Source organism: Sus scrofa, chromosome 2 (assembly GCF_000003025.6).
Source record: "Sus scrofa isolate TJ Tabasco breed Duroc chromosome 2, Sscrofa11.1, whole genome shotgun sequence".
Lineage (NCBI taxonomy): Eukaryota > Metazoa > Chordata > Mammalia > Artiodactyla > Suidae > Sus > Sus scrofa.
The window spans coordinates 49,249,788-49,273,514 of record NC_010444.4 but is presented as its reverse complement, the minus strand read 5'-3'; the positions used below and the strand labels follow the sequence as shown (position 1 = coordinate 49,273,514).

At 39.5% G+C, this 23,727-nt stretch overlaps 1 protein-coding gene and 1 pseudogene across 2 annotated transcripts in view; one reads left to right on the top strand and one right to left on the bottom strand.

Moving 5' to 3' along the window:
* Positions 1-23,727, bottom strand: part of SBF2 (SET binding factor 2) — a 449,069-nt gene that overhangs the window by 418,293 nt on the left and 7,049 nt on the right. The window lies entirely within an intron of this gene.
* Positions 9,564-10,106, top strand: LOC102163097 (annotated as a pseudogene).

Here is a 23,727-nt window from a genome sequence, read left to right as displayed (position 1 = left end):
AGAAATGTGTAAAATTTCCAAGAATGTATGTAAACTTAAGATTTGTGTATATCCCGTCGTGGCGCAGTGGTTAACGAATCCAACTAGGAACCATGAGGTGGCGGGTTCGATCCCTGGCCTTGCTCAGTGGGTTAACGATCCGGCATTGCCGTGAGCTGTGGTATAGGTTGCAGACTCGGCTCGGATCCCACGTTGTTGTGGCTCTGTAGGCCCGTGGCTACAGCTCTGATAAGACCCCTAGCCTGGGAACCTCCATATGCCGCGGGAGCAGCCCTAGAAAAACCAAAAAGACAAAAAAAAAAAAAAAAAGATTTGTGTATATCATTGTATGTAAATGTTACATTAAAAGAAAAAATGTAAAAAAAACAATGCATTCTAGCTCATGATATGCATGCCAAACTAGTCAGGAGGGAGTACACTGACATCAAAGATTTACTTTGAAATATACCTCAAAAAAAGATGGATACAGAGTTCTCTTATGGCACAGCAGGTTAAGGATCCAGTGTTGTCATTGCAATGGCTTGGGTCACTGCAGTGACATGGGTTCAATTCCCGGCCCAGGAATTTCCATATGCCACAGGCACAGGCCTCCCCCCAAAAAAAAGAAGATGGATAAATGGATGATAGAGAAATGAACAGATGAGTTAATGTGATAAAAATAGGTATAGTAAAATGTTACCTGTACAGTGTAAGTAGTAGGCATATGTGTTCAGTGTAAACTTCTTTCAGCTTTGCTGCAGCTTTGAAATTTTTCATAAACTAATAAATTTACATTTTGGGAAAAAACTAACCCAATCCTTCAAGATTCAACTCAAAATAAATTATTTACAATGAGCCCTTTCCTATCACCCTCAGCCTCTCAACACTCGTCAATAGCACTCATTTGACAATTTTATGTTAGTTATCTTCTCACATATTTCTTATATTTATAAACCAGAGTGTAAGCCTCTGGGGGGGGGGGTGCCGCTTCTTAATAGTGGAAATAAAAAAGACTCTAGTGATCTACTGACTATTCTTTCGTCATAAGTATAAATTATTTAATGAGCCATAATTTCCAAAAGAAAACTAACTTATCAGTCAACTAAAATCAATACATACATATGTATGCATAACAATACACACACATACAAACTGGAAACTAAAATAAAACCATTATAATGTTTAACCAAGTGTCAATTTTTTTTGTCTTTGATTATTAAGGAAATACACTATGCCTAGTGAATTCAATTGCTGAAGTCACTTGTGCAAAAAGAATTGGTTGGTGCTTCCTCAAAATATTTTGTGAAGAGCTATGGCAGTAGAGGTCTCAAATTTGTACTGAGGATAAAGGTATCCTTGGGGAGTTACAGGGAGTCTATAATTCTACCATCATGTAAAGATGAAGAAACATTTACATACATCACTTTGATGACATTCCTTAAAACTGATGAACATCAATAAAATTCATTAATTTAAAAAAACTGATGAACATCTTCCAACTGTTCAATACAACGTTTAATTAAAGTTTTACTACCTTCATACTTCAAAAATTATACACAATATTTACATTTAGGATCTTAAAACTCTCTGGTCACGTTATAGATACCTTTTCTTCATACTTGTCAAAGGACAACAATAAAACATTTAAGATTGGAGTTCCTGTCGTGCACAGTGATTAACGAATCCGACTAGGAACCATGAGGTGCCCGGTTGGATCCCTAACCTTGCTCAGTGGGTTAAGGATCCGGCGTTGCCCGTGAGCTGTGGTGTAGGTCGCAGACGTGGCTCGGATCCCATGTTGCTGTGGCTCTGGCGTAGGCCGGTGGCTACAGCTCTGATAAGACCCCTAGCCTGGGAACCTCCATATGCAGCAAGAGCTGCCCAAGAAATGGCAAAAAAAAAAAAAAAAATTAAGAATCTTCTGCTATCCTCTTTTAAATAAGCTAGGGAGTCAAATCAGAGCTACAGCTGCCGGGCTAGGCCACAACCACAGCAACACCAGATCCGAGCCATGTCTGTGACCTACACCACTGCTCATGGCAAAGCCAGATCCTTAACCCACTGAGCAAGGCCAGATGTCAAATCCTCAACCTCATGGTTCCTAGTCAGATTCATTTCCGCTGCACCACGACGGCAACTCCATCATCATACATATTTTAAATATGTTAAAATTCCTGTATCACCTACCAATTAATATGAAAACATCCAGGGAACTCAATAAAAATTATACCCAGCTGAAATGTTGTGAAACATGCCTATATTATATATGTATACTAAGAACATATATATCTATAGATAGATAGATAGATAGACAGACAGACAGACAGATAGGTTAAAACAATAGGTGTCGTTTTTTGTGCTTTCTCTACTAAGCAGAGATCCTCCTTCTATGCTCATTTAATCCTAACAACCTTATGAAGCAGGTACTACTATTACTATTATCCCAAGTTTACAGAGGATAAAGTGAGCTCAACAGTTACATGATTTGTGTACAATCACACTCTAGCAGATGGTTAAGCAGAAATTCAAACTCTGGCTGTCTGACTCAAGAATTTAAGAATTCAATTGTGACCAACCCACTAGTTATACTATCTCATACACATCACCACTACAAAGGTACAGAGCAGGAAAGGACACTATTTGAACAACTGGAGACCTCTCAGCCAAGGACAAAGCACTGAGGCTTAAAGGACTAGGAGATACCACCTACTATGGTAGAGAAGGAATATCCCTGTCACGAAAGACACCATGACTGCATGATACAGGCAAGGCAGATTTCCTCTGCCATTGAAACTCTTCAGATACCTTGAGGCATCCTGTGCATGAATTTGAAGTCAGTTGCAAACTATTAAAAGATTAAACATAGAGCAACAAACCATTTTATTGAAAAAAAAAAAACTATTCTAGTGGAAGCATGGAACTAGCTGGAGAAGAATTCAACTGAAAGAAGGGGACTAAGGAGGTTCCTACGGCATACTGTTAGTTATCCCCTAACAGCTATGGTGGTGGTGTTGATAACAGAAGCTCCAATTTTATTTTATTTTTTCTTTTTGCAGCCACACCTGTGGCATATGGAAGTTTCCAGGCTCAGGGGTTAAGTGAGAGCTGCAGTAGTAGGCCTACACGGTAGACACAGCAACACCAGATCCAAGCCACATCTGCAACCTATGTCTCAGCTTGAGACAACTCCAGATCCTTAACCCACTGAGCAAGGCCAGGGATCGAACCTGCATCCTCACAGAGACAACTATCAGGTTCTTAACCTCATAAGCCACTATAGAAATTCCTAGAAACCCCAATTTTAACTAGGATATGGATCACATTTCCCAGTATCCCCTTTAGCTAACTAAGTTTCAGCCAAAGGAAGTGATGAGGGCCTTTAAAGGGAGGAAGTTATCCCTTCTTCCCCACTTCCTCCATCCTTCTACTTGAAATATAAATGTTATAGAGCTAAGATGTTTTAAAACTATAAAGTTGGAAATAGCCTGAGTCCAGATGGCCACACTAACCCAAAATTCTTTACACCCAGATCTTTAAGTGAGAGAAACACATTTATTTCTGTACTGGTTTATGTTAGGTTTCTATTACAGGCAGTCAAATCTCTATCATAACAAAAAGACTATTCTTTACAATAATCAAAGTAAGGACTGAGAAGGGCCTGAACGATGGCATTAACTATGGGAATGAATTTTAAAAAGAGAAATGTGAGAAAGTTTTAAGAAGAAAAATAAAATACTTTGAAGTTAAAGTGAGGAAGAAAGGAAAATTGTGGCAAGTTTCTCACTTGGATAAATGACCAAAAGGAAAGGGTTTGGAAGAAGAACATGTTACTTGATATATCAAATTTCCAATTCCTATGAGACATTTTAGGTGGATTTTTTCTTTCTACAGGCAGCTCTACGTCCTAGTCCCTACCTACATATTCTTGCTAGTATCTTCTTGATACCTTACAGCTATCCTTAAAAAAAAAAAAAAAGAGTTTTATTAATTTAATCCTGTGTGGATTTCAGTTTACTCAGTCTAAAATTATTTGGTAAAATATGTGTCTCAAAAGAAAAACAAATAACATTCTTTTCAAATTCCATACGACCGCGTGGGACAATTATATAAAGCATTTGTAAAATTCACTCCAGTCTCAACTACTATTTTCCATTGCAAATTAATTTTCATATTATTATTTTTCAAGCTTGTTCTGACACTTGATTTCTCTCTCTAAATATAACGAGACTTAGCTTAAGCTGGGGGAAAAAGGGACATATTTTTACATACAAGCAGATGTCATTAACTACAAACAGATTTTTTTAAGGCTGCACCCTTAAGTTCCTGGGCCAGAGACTGAATTCTTGCTGCAGCTGTGACAACGCCAGAGCCTTTAACCCACTGCAGGGATCAAACCTGCACCTCTGCAGTGACCTGAGCCACTACAGTCGGTTTCTTAACCCACTGCACCACAGCGGGAACTCCTATAAACATATTTTTTTCATTTAAAAACTTGCCCCAAAACTAGTTATTTTCTTTAAACAAGAATCTTCAATTTTAAGTTTTCAAATCTTATATATAAACTATAAAAATTAAATACTTATTTGCTTAATGAAAAAAATAACTTTAAGATGTCAAGTTTCCAAACAGGTTAACTGTTCTCTTCAAATCACAGCACTAATTGACCTTATAAATTAATAAAGTATACATAAAGAGCTACAATCACTCCTGAGAAAAGAAGTCATCCACAGAATGGTCTCAATGGTGGAAATGGGCCCTTCCAAGGAAATATAAACTCCTTCTCCTAATTCAATCTATTACGGAAATCACTGAAAAGAAAGCTCTGCAAATCTGTCCATTCAATAATATTCAGTAAATAAATTCCCATTAGATAAAGTAGTCTGCTAATATAATAAGAGTATGTTCAATGAAGGGCTTTTTTCCAGTTTCAAAGATTTCTTTACTCATAGAATATTGGGATTTATCTGGACCAAGTTCTCAAGGAACTCTTTCAGTCTGGATAAATCAGGGAAAGGAAGACCTTGAGAAGGGAAGACCTTGGAATTTCCAGAACTCAAATTCCTGGTTTTAAATATTTTCAGATTCTAATAAATGCCAAAGCAAGTAGCAATCTGCAATGTTTCAGAGACATTATTTGAATTAGGTGTAAGGTCTGACCTCCCTGATCCCGTCCCTTCACATTCTCACCTTCATGAAACTATGCAGTTTCCTCTGTTGTTGCTTAAGCAGTAACTTGCTAAGTGATTTCTTTTTTTCTTTTTTTTTTTTCTTTGTCTTTTATCTTTTTAGGGTTGCACCTGAGGCATATGGAGGTTCCCAGGCTAGGGGGCGAATCAGAGCTGCAGCTGCCGGCCTACACCACAGCCACAGCAACACGGGATCCAAGCTCTGTCTGCGACCTGCACCACAGCTCACAGCAGCGCCGGATCCTTAACCCACTGAGCAAGGCCAGGGATCGAACCTGCATCCTCATGGATGTTAGTCGGGTTCATTAACCACTGAGCCACGACAGAACTCCAATTTCTTTTTTCTAATTAAAATTCCCCTGAAGGACATGGAAATATAAACTGATACAATCTTTCTGGAAGACAATTGAGCAATACACCTCAAAACTACTTTTAAAAATGTTCTTTTGGCTTTCAAGAATGGTTGGAACCAGAAGTTTAAATCATGATTCCAAAGTTCTGTCTCCTCATTTTTTGGCTATCTTTGCCTCCCTTCAGTATTCAGACCTACTCTCTCTACACAGTTCACACGGGTAGCGTGGGGTGAGGGGAAATATATACTGACAGCCCCAACAGTTACAGCATCTTCCCTCAGTCACCCTAGTAGAAAAAGGGAGGAGTTCCTGCTGTGGCTCAGCGGGTTAAGAACCCGACATAGTGTCCCTGAGAATGCCAGTTCAATCCCCTGGCCTTGTTCAGTGGGTTAAGGATCCGGCATTAATATGAAGCACAGGTCACAGATGCAGCTCAGATCTGGCATTGCTGTGGCTGTGGTTGCCACTCCAATTCAACCTCTAGCCCAAGAACATCCATACGCCGCAGATGTGCCCATAAAAAAAAGAGAAAAAAAAAAGGTACACTTGTTCCTTCCAACAAAAAAGACCCACAGATGACTCAATACACCCAGCTCAAGAGACAGGGTGGGAGTAACACAACGTTTCCATTCATCTGGTCTGAATGCGACTAGTATCCATGAAGACGCGGGTTCAATTCCTGGCCTCACTCAGTGAGTTAAGGATCTGGCATTGCCGTGAGCTGTTGTATAGTCGCAGACTCGGCTCAGATTCTGCATTGCTGTGGCTGTGGTGTAGGTCAGCAGCAACAGCCCTGATTCGACCCCTCACCTCTGGGCCTAAAAAGACCAAAACAAACAAACAAACAAAAAAAAAACCCAGATCATCTGACTCCATTCCACGCTTTTAACTACTTAACTTTACTGCCTCTCTATCTACTTATCTAAAAAAATTAAAGATGAAGCCAAAGACATAACTAGAATTCATCAGATGTATTACACATTTATTATACATTCATCAGATTTATTATGCATTAAATTGTATGTTAAAATGATAAAAATACTTCAGCTAATGAAAATCAGTGTTTATATATCTATATGTATGTACACATGTATGTATTTTCAGAATATGGAAAGCTGCCAATAATAGGTTTCAAAAACATAGGCTGCATAAATGAACAGATGCTATGAACTTGTTTTATAAGGATTAAAATAAAACTAATGATACATACAGATCATACAAATGCACACTAAAATATCCAGAAATACATCTTTTTTTTCTCTTTTGTGGCATATGGAAGTTCCCAGGCCAGGCAGGGATCAAACCCACACCACAGCAGTAACCAGAGCCACAGCAGTGACCAGAACCACAGCAGCAACAATGCCAGATCTTTAACCTGCTGAGTCACAAGAGAACACCTCTAGAAATATATCTTAAAATACCAGCAGTGGAGTTCCTGTCATGGTACAGCAGAAACAAATACGACTAGGAACCATGAGGTTGCAGGTTAGACCCCTGGCCTCGCTCAGTGGGTTAAGGATCCAGTGTTGCCGTGAGCTGTGGTGTAGGTCACAGACACTGTTCCAATCTGGTGTTGCTGTGGCTGTGGCGTAGGCCAGCAGCAACAACTTCGATTAGAACCCTAGCCTGGGGAACCTCGACATGCCACAGGTGCAGCCCTAAAAAAGACAAAAAAATATCAGCAGTATACCCTTCACATCCACTAGGACAGCTGTAACTGGAAAGGCAGATAACAATAAAGGAGCAGCAACAGCAAAGTTAAGGAAAACAATCTTGATTCCTTAGGAGAATGGCAAGTAGTTCACTACAGTTGAGGCTTTCTACTCACATTATTTCCTTAAGTCTTTTCAAAAATTTCTTCAGTAGTGTCAAACATCATGATCCACAAGTACAAATAACTCCTCGGAGTTCCCATCGTGGCGCAGTGGTTAACGAATCCGACTAGGAACCATGAGGTTGCGGGTTCGATCCCTGCCCTTGCTCAGTGGGTTAACAATCCGGCGTTGCCGTGAGCTGTGGTGTAGGTTGCAGACGCGGCTCGGATCCCGCGTTGCTGTGGCTCTGGCGTAGGCCGGTGGCTACAGCTCCGATTCAACCCCTAGCCTGGGAACCTCCATATGCTGCGGGAGCGGCCCAAGAAATAGCAACAATAGCAACAACAACAACAACAAAAGACAAAAAAAAAAAAAAAGAACAAATAACTCCTGGCAAACATGGTGATTTCACTATACTATTTCTTTTAAACTATCCATTAAAAATAAACAATCCCTAGTAAGTCTCTATGTAAATGCACAAAGAAGAAAAAGCCAGTTACACTCTTTTGTGTTTTGTCTTGTTTTGTTCCTTTTTGGCCATACCCACAGCAATGCACAAGTACCTGTGCAACAGCAGTAACCAGAACCACACTGGGGATGACTCTGGATCCTTAATCTGCTGAACAACTGGGGAACTCCTGTTTTGTTTTCTTTTGGTTAACTACTTTGGTAACTAATTATTCTGATTAATATTAGTAGAAAAAAGTCCCATTGTACTAGAGAAGAAAAAGAAAGCAATAGGACAGCTTTCAGAAACCATTACTTCAACTGTAAAAATTGAATCAGTCTAGATGTTTTTGGACTTAAACTATTGTTTTTTAAAAACTGCTTCAACTAACATTCATGCTTACTGAGTAATAAAAATGGTATCATTATTTGTTCAGATTAAAATCAAACAGGAAATATTACAAAGCATCAATTAAAAATAAATATGAACACACAGTTCTACAGAACTTATTTTTCTTTCAAGAGTAACAAAAAATGATGCTTATTTAGCTGTGCTTTGATTTGTACATGAATGTTATGGCCATATTTTTAAGTAACATCAAAGTTTTGTAAATGCTGGAACCATAGAAAACAGGTACAAACACAAAGATGTCCTCCTCCCACACCTCTGTTTGTGATTATCTCCTTTTCTTGTGCTAAATTCACCAGCTGGTGCTAAATTCACCAGTTGGTGCTATAGGCCAATGAGTAAGATATTCCATTTAAGAGTATCTCCTGAAGCACAGTGCTTGTATAATCATCCTGAAGAGATGGCTCCCTGGGACAGAAACCAGAACCAGGGAATTCCCGATGTGGCTCAGCAGAAACGAATCTGATTAGTATTCATGAGGACACAGGTTCAATCTCTGGCCTTGCCCAGCGGGTTAAGGACCTGGTGTTGCCGTGAGCTGTGTGGTGTGGGTTGCAGACATGGCTCTGATCTGGCGTTGCTGTGGCTGTGGCTTAGGCCAGTGGCTATAGCTCTGATTCTGCCCCTAGCTTGGGAACCTCTATATGCCAATGGGTGTGGCCCTGAAAAAAAAAAGAAAACCAGAACCAGGAGAGTGGACCCTAGATAAACCTGAATGGACTGTTTGGCCCCCATCTAGGGCCTGCACTTAAGGAGACTTTTTTTTTTTTTTTTTTTTTTTTTTTTTTTTGTCTAATCTGTAGCATATGTAAGTTCCCAGGTCAGGAATCAAATCTGAGCTGCAGTTCCAACCTATGCCAAAGCTGTGGCAAAGCCAGATTCTTAGCCCACTGTATCACAGTGGGAACTCCCAAGGGGACATTTTAAAAAGAAAGATGACCTTCATCACAGGAAAACAGGCCAGAAACTCATGAGGACAGCATCCCTTTAGGAGACCACAGAACAAAAAGAACTAAATACACCTTGTAAACCAGACTTAAAAGTTACTCTCTGGCCTCATTACCCCTTTGTTTTGTTTAGAAAAGCATTTTTTTTCAATATTCCAGCCTTGTTTCAGCTGTGTCTCAGCAAATAAAGGGGAAATGATTAGGTAGCAAGGGAATTATCTGGGCCAGAATGTTTAAAAAAAAAAAAGTGGTGTTCCATGAGACCACTACAGAAATGGAAGAACTGAAGTCAGGCCAACCCTTCCCATGTGATCACTTTCCTTCCCTCTACCAACCTTGGGAGGTTGGGGTTTTCATTTTATAAAAAGAACTAGAAAGTTTCTATGTGTGTATCTAGAACCAAATAACTGTGACAAGGTCTAAAGAAACAGGTACTACAGTCAAGAGCCATCAATTTTCTGGCAAAGGGGTTCAAGCCAAAGGAAGTAACACTCCACTGGGGTATGGTTGTTGGTGATCCCTGCATCTGTCTGTCACTTAGGATCAGGGCTTGGGTCCTGCCCTGAAGACCCTTGGAAGACCCAGCCCCAGAGCAACTATGAACTTAGAGCAGGTGTCCAAAGGGAGAAGTTGAACCTCTGTCAAATCACCACCCGGGTAGGTTTGCTTTCCTACCTTTTCTCTGGTTGCTCAACATCTTCTGCTTCTTCTGAGAGGCGTTCCTTGTCCCAGCACATATGGAACAGAGACAAATCAAAGACTACGTCTGGCACTCAGCTATGTGCTTCTGCTTTTCAGGAATCATACTCAACACCTGCATCACTGTCTTCCAGATCTACCGGCCATGTTGGGGCACCCTTGGGGATTACCTCTCCTTCACATTTCACTGGGTACCCCCTGACAACTTCTTGTCCACAAGCCTGAAGACCAAGATGGGCTCCTCTGCTCTAAGCCCATTCTCAAGCCCCTAAGACTTGTTCTTATCTCCTATGTTCTCTGCTGACACCCCCAAATAAAGGACCCTCATTCTCAAAAAAAGAGTTATTGACTTTCTGCACTGTTTGAAATTTTTATAACAAGCATGTTACTACAATAAGTAAAATTTAAAACAAATCAGCAAGAGTTCCCTAGTGGCTCAGTGGGTTAAAGATCTGGTGTCACTGCCGTGGCTCTAGTTACTGCTGTGGCCAGTTCCCTGGCTGGGGAATCTCCACATGCTATAAGCACGACCAAAAAATAAAAACAAAACAGATTAGCAATAGACAGTTCAGTCAAAGCAGGAAGATACTGATGCACCAAATCCAAGACAGCATGAGTCAAAACCAAATAGAAAAATAGATAAGCAGAGTTTCTAATTATCTGGATAGAAGAATTATTCAACAACCAAGCAGAAAAGATCAGTCAGAAAGTAGGTTTTCAAGTAGGTAAAGTCAAGATATGAGTAAAACAGGATGCACAGACTATAGAGAAGGGAAACCAGACTACCAGTCTGAAATCAAAGGCAATTAACCTGCTCCCTATAAAAGCAAGCACTTCTGTTATTCCATTTGTGCTTAGAGTTGTGAAAGCACATCACTTTAAAAGAATTTAGTGACAATACCCCAAATTCCAAGACCAGAAAAAAAGAGTTTACTCCTCAGGAGGGTAATTCTCTGTTGGGACAACCAGGTAGATATGACACCCATCTCCCTGTGATATCCTACTTACATGATGTAAAACTAAAATATTTTAAGTTATCTGTTGAGTGTTTTAAATTTTATTCTTTTTACAGCTGCATCTGGGGCATATGTAAGTTCCCAGGCTAGGGGTTGAATCAGAGCTAAACTGCAGGCCTATGCCACAGCCACAAAAACATCAGATCAGAGCCGCATCTGTGACCTATGCTGCAGCCTGCAGCAATGCCAGATCCTTAAGCCACTGAGCAAGGCCAAGGCCCAAACCCGCATCCTCAAGGAGACTATGTCAGGTTCTTAATCTGCTGAGCCACAATGGGAATTTCAGGTATTTTAAATATCGTTTTAATTTCATGTTCTTGATTTTTAAGGTAAAATATACACCTTACAACTAAAATTGCTTTTACTTATGTGACTTTTCATTAACTTTTATTCTATGGATTAATGATCCATGATTCAAAAAAAAAAAAAGTTTCCCAAACCTCCTCAGTTCCAAGGCTGTAAAAGAATCTTAACAAAACAAAATACCAATATGCTAGAAAGGGCAAAACAAAAATTGCTATTCCAGGGAGTTCCCGTCGTGGTGCAGTGGTTAACGAATCTGACTAGGAACCATGAGGTTGCGGGTTCGGTCCCTGCCCTTGCTCAGTGGGTTAACGATCCGGCGTTGCCGTGAGCTGTAATGTAGGTTGCAGACGCAGCTCAGATCCCGCGTTGCTGTGGCTCTGGCATAGGCCGGTGGCTACGGCTCCAATTTGACCCCTAGCCTGGGAACCTCCATATGCCACGGGAGCAGCCCAAGAAATAGCAAAAAGACAAAAAAAAAAAAAAAAAATTGCTATTCCAAAATAACACTTTAACATAAAATAAATTCTATAGGTTCTATTTTCAATTATATGTGCTTGTGAAGGTCTACTAAGTGGCTTCTTAAAGCAAGAACTCATAAAAGAATGTGAAAAACAATGTGCTGTCTCTGAACTTAGGGCATGTTCAAATACTACAGATTACAACATGCTTTAGGTTTCAAAATCTGGAAATTCTCTTCAACTTTTGATGACAGTTATCATCAAATAAAGCATTAAATTTAAGAAGCTTAAAAGGAACTAATTTTTTTCTGAGATTATAGCTAATGATCTTTTAACAGGGATCACTGTGCATAGTTTAACACTTAACTTTCCACAAAAGACCCCCGCTGATAAGTTAAGGGGAAAATGTTTTTCATCATAATTAGGAGCCTGGACTCACCTGTTATACCAAAAAAAAAAAAAAAAAAAAAAAAACTTTGCAACAGAAAAATATTTTCAAAAGCAAGTTTATCTTCCTGACTACCAAAGTTCTACGGAAACATTTTTGAACATTCTTGTGTAACAGGTTTTATAATTTTGTTTTCAAAAATATCAAGAATTTCAACTCCAGAGATTAACTGCAGAAACAATACAATGAAAAGTGACAAGCCTCAAAAATAGCTAGCAAAATAAACTGTCTTAGCTACTCTAATAAAATCTTCATTTATTACTTATCACTTACCCTCTTCTGGACCCAATATTTCAACCAAATCAAAGCTCTACTCACTGGGAGTTCCCGTTATGGCTCAGCAGGTTACAAACCCAACTAGTATCCATGAGGATGCAGGTTCAGTCCCTGGCTTGCTCAGTGAGTTAAGGATCTTGTGTGGCTGTGGCTGTGACTGTGGTGTAGGCTAGCAGCTGCAAATATGATTCAACACCTAGCCCAGGAACTTCCATAGGCTGCAGGTGTGGCCCTGAAAAGCAAAAAAAAAAAAAAAAAAAATCTACTCATCATTTATTACTTCCGTGCCTTTGCCACTACTACTGTCCCCTCAATGTGTTAATAAAGAAAAGTTTTGATTTAAAGTCAGAAAATCGAGTTCATTTAATCAAGTCCCATTTAATCCCATTTGTGATCTGTGCGAAAGTGGGCTAATTATTTAACTTTGACAGATCCCTCAGGGTACTCAGTGTGTTACTATGAAAAGTTACTGAGATAATGTATGTGGGAAATCTCTATTTTTTAAATGGATAAAATGAAGATGTCTCTGCATGTGAAGCAAATGCCTAAAGAAATAAATGTAAGTTGTGTTATACATCCAAAGAAATTTTCTGTTAACTTCACCAACTCAATAATACAGAAGAACAGATGGCACTAGTAAAAGAACAAAGAATATATACAAATCTAAACCTTTCTAAAAGCTATGTGCCAAACTATATGTATACGTGTGTGTGTGTGTGTGTGTGTATATATATATATATATATATTCCAAGAAATTCTGAATTATCTGTAGCATGTTATTTACTCAAGTATTCAGAGCAAATGGTGAAGGGAGTTTTTTTGGTTTTTCTGTGGGGCTTTTCCCCTACTCGGGAGACACAATCATATATTTCTATTTAACTCCATTAGATAGCACATGGTGCCAAGGGGACCACAGACGTAGTTAGGCTCCAGATGCATCAAGCTTCTCTCTCTTCCCCTGCCCCTGCCATACATTCAGAAGGCCCCAGGCACCTAGTTAGATGTTGGTCATCTTAAGCTCTCAGTCATTAGAATGTTGTTTTACCATATAATGTTGTGAAAATGATTTTCTTAAAATATATTTTTCTTTTGAACATATACTCTTATTACAAAAGTATTTTCCAAAAATTAAGTTTTACATTTAGCTCTATTCTGTCCAGATAAATTTCCTAATATTTATGAACAGTGAGCCTTAGAAAAAGTGCATGAACCACCTTATCTATCATTGGCTGAATAGTGTCCCACAAAATTCAGGTCCACCAGAACCTAGAAGGTGACCTTATTTGGGTCTTTGCAGATACAATTAAAGATCTTGAGATGAAATCATCCTGAATTTAGGGTGGGCCCTACATCCAATGATTAGTGTCTTTATAAAAGAAAGGAGCAGCTCTGGACAAAGAGACACAGAAAAAAAAAAAGGCTATGTAAAATGAAGTGGAGATTAGAGTTACGCTGCCACAAACAAAGGCTTTGAAAGAAAGCAAGCAAGCCTCCAGCTGCCAGAAACTGGAAAAAGCAAGGAAGGATTCTTCTCTAGTCTTCTTGGGAGCACTGCCTCTCTAGACTTCTAGCCTCCAGAACTGTGAGAGAATCAATGTCTATTGTTTTAAGACACCAAGTCTGTGATAATTTGTTGTGGCAGCCCTAGGAAACTTACATATATTGAAGGGCTATCTATAGCTCTTACACAATACACTCTACTGTTGTTAAGACATTAAATGGTGGGTCACACCCAATACACGCAGAACTTCCAGGGCCAGGGATCGAACCTGCACCACAGCGACAACCCAAGCCACAACAGTGACAACACCAGATCCTTAACCCACTACCACCAGGGAACCCCATTAGAGAGAGGGGATGGTTTCTCTGGTACTTCCTTGTGATGGTATTAACACTCCCTTAAGACACAAGCTTTTTTCTCATACTTTTTGTTTTATACTCTAAAATAATCAGTATCTGTAGAACTGTACATATAATTTTTAAAAATCTAGCCTGTTTGAAATCCATTTATACTTATGCAGCAGTCATATGAAATATTTCCACAAGCAAAATTTTTATTAATTTTCTTCAGTGATAATCAAAAACTTACAGATATAACTAAAAGTTTTTCTTAAAAATCTCCAATGAAGACATCAAAAAGTACGTATACGGAAAAGCAATTATAAAAGTTTCTTCACAATGTAGCCTTCAGAAATGAGAACTTTAAATGAATAGTATTTACCTTATAAATAAATGCATAACCCACATCATTACTCAAACTCAGCAATAATTAAAAACAGGACATTAAATCTTGGGATATTTAATGATCTCAGTTTTGACAACAGCAAATTTTTTACATTAGAAAATACTAGGAGTTTCCATTGTGGCTTAACATATTAAGGACTACTGTCTCTGAGGATGCAGGTTCAATCCCTGGTCTCACTCAGTGGGTTGAGGATCTGGTGTTGCCACAAAGCTGCGGCGCAGGTCACAAATCTGGTGTTGCTGTGGCTGTGGCACAGGCCTCAGCTACAGCTCTGATTCAGCCCCTAGCCCATGAACATCCATAAGCCATAGGCGCAGATGTGAAAAGGAAAGGAAAGGAAAGATTAGCCTTCCAATACAATGACTTAGTCAATGGTTTGATTTTTATAACAGTTTTTAATGAAGATCAGATCATTAAATTGGACACAACAACAGCCTATAATATATAAATTAACCTACAACTGGGAAATAAAATTCTTGCTCGAAAAGTTATTTTGAGAGGTTAGGTTTCTTAGGAATTCTTTAGATACTTGTATCTAAAATTTAAAAGCTTACCCTGAAACCTCTCTCTTAGCACACTTCACCACTATCTTTTCCCAACTAATTTTCCCTGTCCATTAATGCAAATTTTATCTGTAAGTTTCTGGTTCTATAATATACCTATGTGACTTGTCACATTCCACAAAGACCCCACAGCTGATCGGTGAAATGTGCTGATGTACACTATTACAGAATAACTCCAAGACTAATGAAATGGCAACATTATTTTCCAAAATAGACACTCTTTAGAAGGGAGTACTATGAGCTCACAGATACGTTTGCAAGCTGTATACATGTGCTTGAGATTCCAAGTCCTAAGGAACTTTCTCCCTACTGTCATACCTATTCCCACCCTCTCCAGCATCAACTGCTCTTATTCTATCGATTTCCACTCTCCTTTCTGCCTTCGTGTATACTCAAATCTGTCCTATACATTTTTTTAACTCTCACTGGACCACACTATTTCTTGCAACTGAATTTAAACACATTGTATTAAGTACTAATCAGCCACGCAACTCTAGGATACCAAAAAAAAAAAAAAAAAATAGCCTTTTTATCCTGCGGAGGAAAGCATTTAAAGTTTTTCAACCAAATATTCTTATATATCAAAATTCAGATGACTCAAATAAATGGTCTCAATCTTCTGTCTTTACTTCCTATCCTTTCTTCTGTTTAAAATTTTGCAATTTGGAGTTCCCATTGTGGCTCAGCAGAAACGAATCTGACTAGCATCCATGAGGACAAAGGTTAGATCCCTGGCCTTGCTCAGTGGGTTAAGGATCCAGCGTTGCTGTGAGCTGTGGTGTAGCCGTAAGTTCTAGCATAGGTCGCAGACAAGGCTTGGATCCAGCGTTGCTGCGGCTATGGTATAGGCCAAGAGCTACAGATTCGACTGGACCCCTAGCCTGGGAACCTCCATATGCTGCAGGTGCGGCCCTAGAAAAAGACAAAAAAAAAAAAAGTGCAATTTGTTTTACAACACAACACTCTAACTGAAACAATTCTGAAGTGAAACTATCTTTAATATAAATTCTCAAAAGACAGTATCCTGTACTGGAATACAGACATCAGAAAATTTCTAGCCCAGGATTGTCACTCAACAGCTGTGTAACTATACACAAGTAAATTAACAACATTCAGGTAAGAGGGGGTAGGGAATGGGGCATGAGCACATTGATTCCTTATTCATAAATTGGATTGAATTAAATGATCTGTACAGTTAATTTTCCACTCTAAAATTTTATGAAACACAAAGATCTTCATTAACTCCACATGTCATGGATCTCTATCTGGCACACTTAACACTGAGAAATATTCCCACACTTTCCCTGACTCTGGATTTCAATCTCCTCCATGACTGTGTACCTGGACTAAAATTAGCTACATTCGACAGAAAACTAACTTACAGTGCATTAAATATACAAGGTTATTGTCTTTCATGTTAAAAAAAAAAAAAAAAATTCAGAGGCACCTAAGAAAATCCTACTATAAGGCATTAGGGACCAGGTTCTTTCTAGCTTTTTGCTCCTACATCCCTGGGGTGTGGGCCCTTATCCAGATGGCTACTGGAACTCCAGTCTTTATATCTGCATGCCAGTCTCAGGAAAGAAAAAAGCTAGGAAAACACACCCTTAGCCATAAGAATACTTTTTAGGATACTGCATTCATCATTTCCACTTACATCCAAATGCCCAGAACTTATTCACACATTTCTATCTGTTATTAACTTGAAAACAGTCTCTCCTGCATGGCTACATGACTAGGCAAAAATCAAAGTTTTTATCACCATTGAGGAGAAGAACAGCTACTAGAGAAAATGTCTCTCTCAAACTCTCTGACCCCTTCTATGGTTCCTTGTATTTTCCATCCTCCAACAATAATGTTCACCAAATATCAGTCCTTGGTTCTCTATTCTTCTCTCTCTACAGTGTCACAGCTCCATCTACTCCAATGACTCTCAAGTCTTTGTGTCCAACCCCTACCTGTCCCATCTTCTGAAGTCTCCATTTAGAATGGCTCTAAAATAAAACTCATTCCCTTCCCAACCAACAAAGAAAAATAAATAATTTAAAAGAAAAACATTTTGACCTTCTCATTTAAGTCATGGTTTCACAAGTACCCCAGTCCTTCAAGTGTGGAATTTTGAAGTCACCTATGACTCTCCACAAGCCACGGGTCACAGTGAGCTTCTTTAAAAAACAAACCACAAAGAAAACAAATAAATAGGACTATAGGACTGACTATATGATATCTGGACAAAACAACGATTCAAAGGATACATGCACCCCAATGTTCACTGCACCACTATTCACAATAGCCAAGACTTGGAAAAAACCTAAATGTCCATTGACAGATGAATGGATTAGGAGGTGGTCCATATATACAACAGAATAGTACTCAGCCATAATAAAAGAACAAAATAATGCCATTTGCAGCAACAAGGATGCAAATAGAGATTATCGGACTAAATGAAGTCAAAAAGAGAAAGACAGGAGTTCCCGTCGTGGCGCAGTGGTTAACGAATCCAACTAGGAACCATGAGGTTGCGGGTTTGGTCCCTGCCCTTGCTCAGTGGGTTAACGATCCGGCGTTGCTGTGAGCTGTGGTGTAGATTGCAGACGCGGCTGGGATCCCGCGTTGCTGTGGCTCTGGCGTAGGCCGGTGGTTACAGCTCCGATTCGACCCCTAGCCTGGGAACCTCCATATGCCTCGGGAGCGGCCCAAGAAATAGCAACAACAACAACAACAACAAAAAAAAAAAAAAAAGAGAGAAAGACAAATACCATATGATATCACTTATGTGTGAAATCTAAAGTATGACACAAATGAACCTATCTATAAAACAGAGATAGACTCAGACATAGAGAAGAAACTTGTGGTTGCCAAGGGAAGAGGGTAGGAAGAGGGATAGATTGGGAGTCGGGTAGGAAGAGGGATAGATTGGGAGTCTGGGGTTAGCAGATGCATATTATTATATTTAGCATGGATAGACAATGAGATCCCACTCTGTAGCATAGGGAACTATATCAAATCTCCTGGGATAAACCATAATGGAAAGGAATATTTTTTAGAGAATGTATATACATGTATAACTAAGCCATTTTGCTATATAATAGAAATAAGCACAACAATTGTAAATCAACTATAATTTTTTTTTTTTTTTGTCTTTTTTAGGGCTGCACCCAAGGCATATGGAGGTTCCCAGGCTAGGGGCCAAATCAGAGCTACAACTGCTGGCCACAGCCACAACAACGCAGGATCTGAGCAGCATCTGCGACCCACACCACAGCTCACAGCAACACCGGATCCTTAATCCACTGAGAGAGGCCAGGGATCAAACCTGCATCCTCATGGATACTAGTGGGGTTTGTTAACCACTTAGCCACCAGGGGAACTCCTATACTTTAATTTAAAAAAAAAAATTAGGCTTTATAATATTTATACAGCATCTTCTTGGGACGTGCATTTATCAAACTGGCTTTGGCCCCCACAACTCTACTGTAATGTTCTAAAATCGCTATCCTAATTACCAAGTCTATGAGTTTATTTGTCGAAGACAGAGGATGTCTATGTCCTCTCTACGAAATGCATCTGTTGAAATCTAACCTCCCACGTGTAGTATTTGGAGGTGACCAGGATATAAGGGCAGAATTCTCAATGGGATTAGTGCCCTTATCAAAGAGACCCCAGAGAGCTCCCTTGCCCCTTCCACTATATGAGGACACAGTGAGAAGATGGCCATCTATGCCATCCTGAATCTGCCTGTGCCTTGATCTTAAGATTTCCCAGCCTCCAAAAGGGTGAGAAATAAACATTGTTTCAGCCACTTAGTCTACGGTAATTTGTTATAGCAGCCCCAATAGACTAAGACACTATTTTCAGTCCTCATTATATGTGACATCTTCAGAGCATTTCACATTTATTCATCATTTCCTCATGCTCAAAATTCTCTACATGCAGGGTTTCCATGATATCACTCTACCCTGGTTCTCTTACAATACATCTGACCACTCTTAATCAGTTTCCTGGCTGCTATCGCTCTATCTACCCCTTAAATACTGAATTTTCTCTTAAGCTACTCCTCTTTTCACTCTATACATTTCCTGAACAATCTCATTTTTTCTTTATTTTTGGCACCCAGCTGGCTCACTGCTAACTGCCAAACTAAATTTCTAATCATGACTTCTCTCCTAACCTCCTGGCCTACATATCTAAACACCTAAATGATTATAGGCAGGCACATTTAATTCAACACATTCAAAACTAAGCTCAGCATTTCTTTTCCACATCCAAATTCATTTCTTCTTCTAAACTGCCCATCAGCATTCACAGCATCATCACCTACCCAATCTCCCAGGCTAGGAACTGTTACCCTCAACTACTCTTTCTCCTTCATTTTTCACATCCACTCATTACTAAATTTTGTGAATTTGTTTGTTTTTTGGGTTTTGTTTTTTTTTTTTTGTTTTTTTGGTTTTTTTTTTTTTGTCTTTTTGCCATTTCTTCAGCCACTCCCATGGCATATGGAGGTTCCCAGGCTAGGGGTCCAATCGAAGCTGTAGCTGCCAGCCTACGCCAGAGCCACAGCAACGCGGGATCCGAGCCGCGTCTGCAACCTACACCACAGCTCACAGCAACGCCGGATCCTTAACCCACTGAGCAAGGCCAAGGGATCGAACCTGCAACCTCATGGTTCCTAGTCGGATTCGTTAACCACTGCACCACAACAGGAACTCCTAAATTTTGTGAATCTGAACTTTCAAATTTCTCTAGGATCCATACCTTCCCTTCTATTCTCACTACAAAAGCTCCTGAGTTTTTTCACATTGGTCTTTCTCCCTCCAGTCCATTGTCATTGAGTCATATTTCTACGTTGTTTCTTGCTTTCCAAGAACCTCCACTTTTCAATAGACCCCAGTGTCTACAGAGTCAAGGCTAAATTCCATAGCCTAATACATACAGAACTTTCCGTAATCTGACCCCAACTCACTCCAGCATCAAAGCTTACCTCAACTCCCATGTACATTATACTTCTCTCCATTCCTGCAACAAGATATTTCACACAGTTACGTTTTTCTCTCTGCCTATAATCTCCTCAACCCTTTTTTCCACCTGGAAAATGCCTATTCATCCTGCATAACTTGATTTAAACATCATTTCTCATAAGAAGCCTTCTCTTTCCCTGAGTAATAAAGTGGATCCATCTCTTCATTCGTCACTAATTATTTCAAGACTGCCTCTGTTAATGACTGAGTTAGCGATAGAATCTTACTTTTTACTCATTTATTTTTCTTCCAGGAATTAGCACAATGCCTGGAAAGCAATAAATACTTGTTAAATCAGTGAATCCCAAATGGTTCTTGACAACTGGCAACAAAGAGCAACCAAGAAATCCCAACTACTTCACTACAGAATGGAGAAGCACAGGGACCCAAGCCGACTATGAATTACAATGGTTCAATAATAAACAATTATCAATGTTTTAAATGTCTCAAACTATGACACTTTGTACTATGCATAAATATACCTTTTAGCTTATCTCACTTGTACTGCTTAAATAGAACTGATGAGATGCCCAGGAAATATTTCAAATGCTTTCTCTAATATGCTTAAGCAAGTTGATATGAAACAATGCAAGAAGTGGAGTTCCCATCATGAGTCCACTTGGTAATGAATCTGACTACTAACCATGAGGACGTGGGTTCAATCCCTCGCCTCACTCAGTGGGTTAAAGGATCTGGCATTGCTGTGAGCTGTGGTCACAAACACAGTTCAAGGAGTTCCCGTCGTGGCGCAGTGGTTAACGAATCCGACTGGGAACCATGAGGTTGCGGGTTCGGTCCCTGCCCTTGCTCAGTGGGTTAAGGATCTGGCGTTGCCGTGAGCTGTGGTATAGGTTGCAGACACGGCTCGGATCCCGCGTTGCTGTGGCTCTGGCGTAGGCCGGTGGCTATGGCTCCGATTCGACCCCTAGCCTGGGAACCTCCATATGCCGCAGGGGCGGCCCAAGAAATAACAAAAAAAAAAAAAAAAGACAAACAGCTCGGATCCTGCGTCGCTGTGGCTATGGTGTAGATTGGCAGCTAGAGCTCTGATTTGACCCCTAGCCCAGGAACTTCCACATGCAGTGGGTGTGGCCCTAAAAAGACAAAACAAAACAAAACAAAACAAAACAGAAAAAAGGAATGCAATGCAAGAACCTCAAATTATCATGATAGTTGACTCCAGAAAGTAAAAACTATAAGAAAAATATAGTTGGCTAAGAAAAATATAGTTGGCTAAGGAACTACTAAAAGCAAATGAAATTTCCTCACTTTCCTGCCGTAATACTTAACGCAAAGTTTGGAAAATAAAGTCTTAATTTCAAATTGTCAAAATCAGGAGTTCCCATGTGGCTCAGCAGGTTAAAGATCCAGCGTTGTCACAACAGCGGTTCAGGTCAATGCTGTGGCACAAGTTTGATTCCTGGCCCAGGAACTTCCACATGCCACGGACATGACCAAAAACAAAAAACAAAGTAGTTCCTGCCAAGGTTCATCAGGTTAAGAACCCAACATAGTGTCTGTGAGGATGCAGGTTCGATCCCTGGGTCTGCTCAGTAGGTTAAGGTTCCAGTGTTGCTACAAGCTGCAGCACAGGTCGCAGATGTGGCTCGGATCCGGTATTGCTATGGCTGTGGCGTAGGCCAACAGCTGCAGCTCCAATTTGACCCCTAGCCTAGGAACTTCCATATGCCACAGGTACAGCCATTTTAAAACACACACACACACACACACACACACAAACCACAAATTATCAAAATCAACTTTGTCACTGTCATAAAAAAATCAGTGATTTTCAAGCTATGTTCTCTTCAGCATTACAGCAGTATTTAGAAAAGCATAAAACTGCAAACAAGTTAAATATCCAATAATAAAGTGACTGATAAAGTTATAATACTCATTATTATTATTATACCCACAAAATGCAATAATTTAGCTATTAAAGAGTATATTTTTCTGGAATTTTATAGAGTAACCTTTACTTACGTCATCAATGTTAAGGAAAAAATAAGGTTATTCTGGGCATCTTTCATCTTTATTAACTTTTTCATAACTTATTTTCTCTCTTTTTTTTTTTTTCTGTCTTTTTGTCATTTTCTTGGGCCGCTCCCGCGGCATATGGAGGTTCCCAGGCTAGGGGTCCAATCGGAGCTGTAGCCGCAGGCCTACACCAGAGCCACAGCAACTCGAGATCCGAACCGTGTCTTCAACCTACACCACAGCTCACGGCAACGCCGGATCCTTAACCCACTGAGCAAGGCCAAGAATCGAACCTGCAACCTCATGGTTCCTAGTCAGATTTGTTAGCCACTGAGCCATGATGGGAACTTCCTATAACTTATTTTCAATTAAACTTTTTATTTTGAGACAACTGTAAAAAATAATACAGAAATCCCATTTCTCTTTACCCAGTTCCCCCAACGATAATTATCTTACAAAATGAGAGTAAGAAATCAATACCAGGATATTGACATTAATACAATTTACTTTCTTATTCAGATTCCCCTAGGTTTACTGTACTCATTTGTGTTTGTATATTTGGTTCTAGTCAATGCCATCACCTTTGTAAGTTTATGTACTCACCATTCAGTCAAGATACAGCATAGTTCTACTATGACAAAAATTCCCTCGTTACCCATCTCCCTCCCTCCTTCTCTATAGCTTTTTGCATTTTCCATATGTTCAGCAATTGTGTATTCATTCAATACATCTTTATTAAACACCTACTACCTGTCAAGCACTCTTGTTTACATACAATTCAAACAGTATGTATTAACTATTTTTTCTAGTTTATAAAAGTAATTTTTCACCCACACACCTATGGTCAATTAAGCTATGACAAAGGAGGCCAGAATAGACAATGGAGAAAAGACAGCCTCTTCAATAAATGGTGCTGTGAAAACTGGGAGAGCAACATATAAAAGAATGAAATACGAACATTCTCTAACACCATGTACAAAAATAAACTCAAAATGGATTAAAAATGTAAACATATGACCAGATACTATAAAACTCTTAGAGAAAAACATAGGCAGAACACACTTAGACATAAATCTCAGCAGTACCTTTCTTGATCCCCTCCTACAGTACTGAAAATAAAAACAAAAATAAATGGGATCTACTCAAACTTAAAAGCTTTTGCACAGCAAAGGAAACCATAAACAAAATGAAAGAGAACCCATGGAATGGAAGAAAATATTTGCAAAGGAAGCAACTGACAAGGGATTAATCTCCAAAATATACCAACAAGTCATGCAGCTTGATATCAAAAAGAAAACAAACAACTCAATCAAAAAATGGGCAGAAGACCAAAATAGACATTTCTCCAAAGAAAAAAGATGGCAAAAAAAAAAAAAAACCAGAAGAAAAGATGCTTAACATCACTAAATATTAGAGAAATGCAAATCAAAACTATAATGGGGAGTTTCTGTCGTGGCTCAGTGGTTAACGAATCAGACTAGGAACCATGAGGTTGCAGGTTCGATCCCTGGCCTTGCTCAGTGGGTTAAGGATCCGGGGTTGCCGCGGTTGCAGCACGGTCTGCTATAGGTCGCAGACACGGT